Genomic DNA, 8,359 nt, shown 5'->3' with positions numbered 1-8,359 from the left:
TCATAGGGGGTCTTATCAATTATTGGCCCAATTATGCATCTATTTATGATGTAGCATACAGTGTTCACTACTTCAGCCCAGAAGGTCTTAGGAAGACCACTACTGATTAATATAGTTTTGGCCATGTACTTTAGAGTCCTATTTTTCCTTTCTACAACACCATTTTGATGTGGTGTCCTAGGAGCAAGAAATTATGATGAATACCATTTCCACTGCAAAATTCAAGGAATTTAGCATTTTTAAATTCAGTTCCATGATCAGGTATAATGCTAGCTACATGACTGTTCATGTTTCTTTGCAGTTTATTCACAAAAGTTACAAATATATCAAATATTTCATCTTTGGTTGCCAGAAATATAGTCCATGTGAATCTAGAATAATCATAAATAATTATAGACACATACCTCTTTCCTTCTCTACTCTGAACCCTCATTAGTCCACATAAGTCCATGTGAAGCAGTTCCAGAGGTCGAGAGGTACTTACCACCTTTTTGGATTTGAATGACGATCTGACCTGCTTACCTTTAACACATGCATCACAAATATTATCTTCCCTGAATTTCGACTTGGGCAGCCCATGACTAGGTCCTTGGAATTAGCTTGTTCAGCATAGAAAAACTAACATATCCTAGTCTTTTGCGCCATAGAAAAGAGTTAGTATCAAGTGCACTAAGGCATGAGAGTTCATTTTCAAGTGAAGAAATAATTTCAAATTTGTAAATATTTTTGTGCCTTTTTCCTTTGAGAACCAGGTTTTCAGAGTTTTGTTGGTCACCATACACTTCTTAGAAGTAAAAGGAACTTGGTTCCTTTTATCACACATTTGAGACACACTCAACAAATTATGCTTCAATACTTTGATATAATTCACATTATCAACAACAAGAAAGTGGGATTTGCTAATATTAGTTATGCCGACTATGTTTCTCTTTTCTCATTTACAAAGCCCACACTTCCTCCTTCATAGGCTTTTAGTGAGAGGAAATTATTTCTGTTTCCGGTCATGTGGCAGGAGCAAGCACTATCAACATACCATCAATTTTTAGCATGCAAAAATATTCATGGGTTAGTTTTAGGAACCCAAACAAGCTTGAGTCCCTTTATTTGAGTAAAAAGACCAATAACACTCTTTTTAGTCGATCCTGGTAGTTTATTACCTTTTAGGGAAGGACCATTACCCTTTAATGAAGGACCAAGTTTCACTATTTTCTTTTCTCAGCATATGCAATATTTAGGTTTGCTTGGATTCTGGATGAGCATATTTCTTTGAAGTGTCCATTGTTTTCACAGTGGGTGCAAAGGCGGTTGTCAGAGATATCTACATACTTGCTATGTGGATTGTATAGAGTCTTAACATTAGTATGTCCTAGACCCTTTTTATTGTAACTATGATTTTCATGCATCTTGAATATTATTTGGGAAGACCTGGTCCATTTCAAGTTCTTTTCTAATCAAAGTTTTCTTGAAGCATCCCGGCCTTTTCAGAAGTTTGTTATTGGCCTCTTTGAGTTCGCTTTCTAGTTTCTCCTTAACGTCAGTGGTTATTTCTTCACCTTTATTTGGAGCATTGAGCAATTTATTATTCTTAGATTTTAAGGCAGACTTTTCATCTTCTAACACTAGAATCTAGTCCTTGAGATCTACTACAAGGACTTTAAGATTTTCTCTACGTATTTCTATATCTTTGTATTCAAGTCTAAGTGATGCATAGTCAGTCATTAATTGTTCCTTTTCATCAGAAATCTTTAGGTATGCATTGATTACGACACCTACCAGAGAAATCAATTTATTTTTTTGAATAGGTGTGGATTTTATCCTTAATGTCTTGAAAGCTTACCTCAAGTTCTTCATCCTCATCAGCATCAGAGTCTGAGTTTGCCATCAATGCCAGGAGATCTTCTGATTCTGAGTCACTATTCTCTTTGGCCATTAATGACTGATTCTCATCTTCACCTCCATCATTATCATCATTATCATCATTATCAAAGTCATCAGTTGAGGATAATTGCACGACAACTATATATCTTTTCACGATTTTGTCCATTTCCTTATTAGTTATTCTTCGTCCAGGAACCCAGTCTTTCTTATGTTACTTTTCCTTATTAGAATTGTTCTTCTTCCACTCAAGTTCCCACAAGCTACAATTTTTGATGAAGTGGTCTTTCTTTCCACATTTGTAGCATCATCAGTGTTGTTGTTATTATTTTTCTCCATAGCCTTGAATTTTAATGAGCAACTTTTCTTCAAGGAACCACCTTTTCTTATTGCATGTGTGACGACCCGGCCATTTATTTCTAGTATTGTGACTTGCCGACACTTAGTCCCTAAATGGGAGCTTACGTCTTAAGATTTGGACCGTAGTCAAAACTATATGAAGACATCTCCGGAATCGAGTTCCGTCGATTTTGTTGGGTGATTTTGCGCTTAGGGGCATGCCTGGATTGTGTTTTGGAGGTCCGTAGCTCATTTAGGCTTGAAATGGCGAAAGTCAAATTTTTGGAGTTTTGGGCCGGTAGTAGAATTTTTGATATCTGGGTCGGAATCCGATTTCAGAAGTTGGAGTAGGTTCTTAGTGTTGAATATGACTTGTGTGTAAAATTTGGGGTCAATCGGACGTGGTTTGGTTGGTTTCGGCATCGGTTGTAGAATTTTGAAGTTTCAAGTTCATTAGGTTTGGATTGGAGGATAAATTGTGTTTTTAGCATTGTTTGATGTGATTTGAGGGCTCAACTAAGTTCGTATGGTATTTTAGGATTGGTTGGTATGTTTGGTTGAGGTCCCCGAGGCCTCGGGTGTGTTTCGGATGCTCAACGAGTTGAAAATTGGACTTGGGCCATTGCTAAAGATTTTCTAGTGCTGGTGCTGGTGTAATCACACCTGCGGAGAGGCCACCACAGGTGCGAGCCCGCAGAAGTGAGACTTGGAGCACAGAAGCGGAATTGGGCATCCTAGGCCGAGATCGCAGGTGCGAGGTTAGTTCCGCATCCTCGATGCCCGCAGATGCGAAGAAGGAACCGCAGGTGTGGTGAAGGACCGCAGGAGCGGGCGCGCAGGTGCCGCCCATTTCTTACAGAAGCTGGACTTGAGGACTTAAGTGATTTCCGCACCTCCGGTGGCGTTTCCGCAGGTGCGGCGTCGCAGGTGCGAAGAAGAGTTCGTAGGTGCGGTTGACTGGCAGTAAAAGGGCAAAATCGTGGGTTTGATTTCATTCTCTATTTTTGGACCTACAGAGCTCGGATTGAGGTGAAATTTTGAGGGATTTTCAGAGGAAACTTGTGGGTAACGATTCCTTACTTGATTTTGGTTACATTTCATTAATCTATTGTTGTTTATTTTATTTAATCAAGGAATTTGAGTGAGAAAGTTGGGAAAATGGGGGGAAAGTTCCCCAATTGAATTTTCTGAGTTTTGAGTGGGATTTAGGCACTAGATTTGGATAATTTTGGTATGAGTGAACTTGTGAGTGAATGGGTGTTCATAATTCATGACTTTTACCCGATTCTGAGACGTGACTGATGAGGCTTTTTGGGCGTTTTTCTATTTTCTTGCCTTAGCTTTTGATTTCATTTGCTAGATTAGTTGCTTGTAGTTATATTTACGTTATGTAATTGATTTGGCTAGATATGGGCCATCCGGAGCCGGAAATTCGTGGAAGAGCATTGTTTTGGGTTGATTTGAACTTGGTTTGAGGTAAGTGGCTTGCCTAACCTTGTATGGGGGAACTCCCCTTAGGATTTGGTATTGTTTGATATATGAGTGTCGTGTACGTGAGGTGATGAGTACGTACACAGGCTATTTGTTGTAAAACTCTGCTTTTCACTAAGTCATAACCTATTTATCCTTGTTTGAACTATACTAGCATATGTAACTACTTTGTTTAGATTAGAAAAGCATGCCTACATGTTTTAACTGCCTGTTTGAACTCTATGCAACATGTTTAGTGAAATTACCTGTTTTCTTTGATGTGAACTTAGTCTAATCTGTAGGTTTTCTTGCTGTAACTGTTGTTTATATTGATTGAGATATATATTTATTTTGGTACTACAGAACGGTATTCCGGGAGATCCCCATGTACTACATATTTACTTTGGGACTACGGAACGGTATTCCGGGAGATCCCCCAGCACTGCATATTTACTTTGGGACTACGGAACAATATTCCGGGAGATCCCCCTACACATTTATGTTTGGGACTACGGGATGGTATCCTGGGAGATCCCATGTTCCTATAATTGTGTTCTGAGCAGTTGGCTTCCATTGAATTCTATTCCTGTTAGATTTTCGTACTTATTTTACTGTAATATTTCTCTTTGTGTTTTTTATTCAATTATATTTATACCGGTAGGGCCCTGACTGATCTCGTCACTACTCAACCGAGGTTAGGCTTGGCACTTACTGGGTCCCGTTGTGGTATACTCATGCCCTTTCCTGCAGATATTTTCCATGTGAAGATCCAGGTACTAGCTATCAGCCTTGAGTTTAGCTGTGTGGTTGCTGCTTCAGGAGACTTCAAGGTATATCTGCCACGTTCGCAGACCTTGGAGTCCCCTTCTATCCCCTCTAATGTCAATTCCCCTTTGTTTTCTTCAGACATAAATGTATAGAGAAGTTAGAAACTCTTAGAAGCTTGTGACATTTGCGAACATTCCGGGTTTTGGGAAAGATGATTATTGTATATGCCGAGTGGCATTGTTTTTGCTTATTAACTATATTTGTTAGCTGTATTCTTTGTGTTTTTATTTTTTTTCACAATATTAAGCTTTCCTAGTCGTAGAGACTAGGTGATGTCATGACAGTTCACGGAGGAAGAACTTGGGTCGTGACAAGTTGGTATCAGAGCTCTAGGTTCATAGGAGTCGTGAATCACAAGCCGATTTATTAAAGTCTCGTAGATCGGTACGGACGTCTGTAATTATCTTCGAGATGCTATGGAATTGTTAGGAAAAATCCACTTCATTTGATTCCTTGTCGTGCGAGATTATTAACTTCGAAATTCTAAACTTCTGTCTTCTATTCCCTCACAAATGGTGAGGACACGTGTTACTGGAGATGACCAGGCACCCGTGCCCCTAGCTAGAGCCGCTAGAGGCCGGTCCGGGGTAGAGGCCAAGGACGCGCACGTGGTGCAGCCAGAGCACCCGCGCAAGCTTCTGCAGAGGAGCCACTAGTAGCTCCAGCCGGAGCACAAGCACTTCATATGCTTACTACTACTGCCCCAACTCTCTAGAAAACCTTTGCACTGTTCATGAGCATGTACAACACTCAAGCCCAGGCAGGGTTTATTCCCCTTGCTGCAACCATATCTCAAGCCGGGGGAGGAGCACAGACTCCCGCTGCCCGTACTCCAGAGCAGTGGGTTCAGGTTGATCAGATTCTAGAGGTTATACCGATACCACCTGTAGCCCCAGTTCAGCCCGAGGGTAGGGTAACAGCTTTAGAGGAGGAGCAGCGTAGGCTCGAGAGGTATAAGAAGTATGACCCTCCTATATTCAGTGGCCTAGCGACAGATAATGCTCAGGGATTTCCGGAGGAGTTCCACCGTATCCTCCATACTATGGGCATAGCAGAGTCGAGTGGGGTTTCTTTCACTACCTTCCAGCTTCGAGGAGCAACCTATCAATGGTGGCGTACTTATGAGTTGGACAGTCCAGCTGAGGCAACTTCCCTTACATGGACTCTGTTCTTTGACATGTTTTTGAGAAAGTATGTCCCTCAGAGCCTCAGGGACGCATGATACGTGGAGTTTGAGCAGTTGCTCCAGGGTACCATGACTGTGTCAGAGTATGCAGTCTGTTTTAGTGACTTGGCTAGACATGCACCGGCCTTGGTTTCTACAGTTCGAGAGAGGGTTCGCGGGTTTGTTGAGAAACTCATTCCCAACATCAAGACTAGCATGGCTCAGAAGCTTGAGATGGATATCTCATATCAGCAGGTGGTGACTATTGCTAAAAGAGTAGAGGGCATGCTTGCTCGGGATAGGGAGGAGAGCGAGGCCAAGAGGTCTCGAGAGTCGGGCCATTATTCTGGTTCCCTTGCCCCAGCTGCAGTTCGTCGTGGTAGGGGTTATGTGAGTCGCCCCGTTCATTCAGCTCTTCCAGCTGCCAGTGGTATTCCAGCTCCTCTTAGACCTCAGAAGCCTTATTATGAACCTCCCAATATCTAGTGTGCCTCCAGCACGGGGTGCTATCAGCGGTCAGTCAAGCAGACCTGGCCCGAGCCAATCATAGCCGCCACGTCTTCCCAGAGCTTGTTTTGAGTGTGGCGACACTCGCCATCTGGTGATGGATTGCCGCAGACTTAGGAGGGGTGCACCTCTACAGACTTCTTAGCCATAGCGTGCTCTACCAGGTCCTCAGGCTATGATTACAGTACCAGTTACCACCCCACCTGCTCAACCAGCCCGAGATGGAGGTCGGAGTAGTATAGGTCGCCCTAGAGGGGAGGCCAGGCTAGATACTATGCCCTTCCTGCTCGTACGAAGGTTGTTGCTTCCGATTCTATCATTACAGGTATTGTTCCAGTCTATCATAGAGATGCATCGGTTCTATTCGATCCAAGCTCCATTTATTCTTATGTGTCATCTCATTTTGCCCCGCATTTGGGAGTATCTCGGGATTCTTTGAGTTCCTCTATTTATGTGTCTACTCCCGTGGGAGATTCTCTTATTGTGGACCGCGTGTATCAGTCGTGTTTGATTACTTTTAGTGGTTTTGATATTAGAGCCGATTTGTTATTGCTCAGTATGGTAGATTTTGATGTTATCATGGGCATGGACTATTTTGTTGTCCCATTATGCTATTTTTTATTGTCACGCCAAGATCATGACGCTGGCTATGCCAGGTTTACCACGATAAGAGTGGAGGGGTACCTTAGATTATACTCCCAGTAGGATTATTTCATTTTTTAAAGCTCAGCAAAAGGTTGAGAAGGGGTGTGATGCGTATTTGGTCTATGTGAGAGATGTCAGTATTGATACCCCTACAGTTGATTCAGTCCCAGTAGTGAGGGATTTCCTACAATGTGTTTCCAGCTGATCTTCCGGGCATGCCGCCCGATAGAGACATTGATTTTGGCATTGACTTGTTGCCGGGCACTCAGCCCATCTCTATTCCTTCTTATCGTATGGACCCTCATGAGTTGAAGGAACAGTTACAAGAATTGCTTGATAAGGGCTTCATTCGGCCTCCTATACTGCATATTTACTTTGAGACTATAGAACAGTATTTCGGGATATCTCCCAGTATTGCATATTTACTTTGGGACTACGGAACGGTATTTCGGGAGATCCCCCCTACACATTTACGTTTGGGACTATGGGACGGTATCCAGGGAGATCCCCTGTTGCTATAACTGTGTTCTGAGCTGTTGGCTTCCATTGAATTCTATTCCTGTTAGATTTCCGTACTTATTTTACTGTAATATTTCTTTCTGTCTTTTTTTTCATTATATTTATACCAGTAGGGCCCTGACCTTATCTCGTCACTACTCGACCAAGGTTAGGCTTGGCACTTGCTAGGTACCATTGTAGTGTACTCATGTCCTTTCCTGCACATGTTTTCCGTGTGCAGATCCAAGTACTAGCTATTAGCCTTGAGTCTAGCTGCGTGGTTGCTACTTTAGGAGACTTCAAGGTACATCTGTCGCATCCGCAGACCTCGGAGTCCCCTTCTATCCTCTTGTGTCAATTTCCCCTTTGTTTTCTTCAGACATAAATGTATAAAGAAGTTAGAAACTCTTAGAAACTTGTGACATTGCGACATTCCGGTTTTTGGGAGAGATGATTATTATATATGCCGAGTGGCACCATTTCTGCTTATTAACTATATTCGTTAGCTGTATTATTTGTGTTTCTATTTCATTTCCGCAATATTAGGCTTTCCTAGTCGTAGAGACTAGATGCCGTCACGATATTTCACGGAGGGAGAACTTGGGTTGTGACAGTATGATAGAAACGTCTGGTTAGCAATGCCATATCATCTTCTCCAACATCCTATTTGTGAGTGGTCTTGAGCACCAGGTTCTTGGTCTTGCGAGGTTTAGAAGTTTTTCGATCTAGATGATACTGATTGAGTTTTAGCTCATAAGTCTCCAGGTTTCCAATCAAATCACCAAGGGTCATTGTATTCAAATTTCTAGGTTCAGTGATGACATTCACCTTCCTATCTCATGATGGTGGCAGTATGCTCATAATTTTCCTCACAATATTGTTACGAGGAATAACTTCTCCAATAAATATTAATTCATTGATAATTGCAATAAGCATAGTATGCATCTCCAGGATAATGTCCCCGCTTTTCATCTTAAACAGTTCATATTACCTAGTTAACATGTCAACCTTTGACTGCTTCACTTGAGAGGT

The sequence above is a fragment of the Nicotiana tabacum genome, chromosome 8 (assembly GCF_000715075.1).
Source record: "Nicotiana tabacum cultivar K326 chromosome 8, ASM71507v2, whole genome shotgun sequence".
NCBI lineage: Eukaryota > Viridiplantae > Streptophyta > Magnoliopsida > Solanales > Solanaceae > Nicotiana > Nicotiana tabacum.
Note: the sequence above shows the minus strand (reverse complement) of the source record.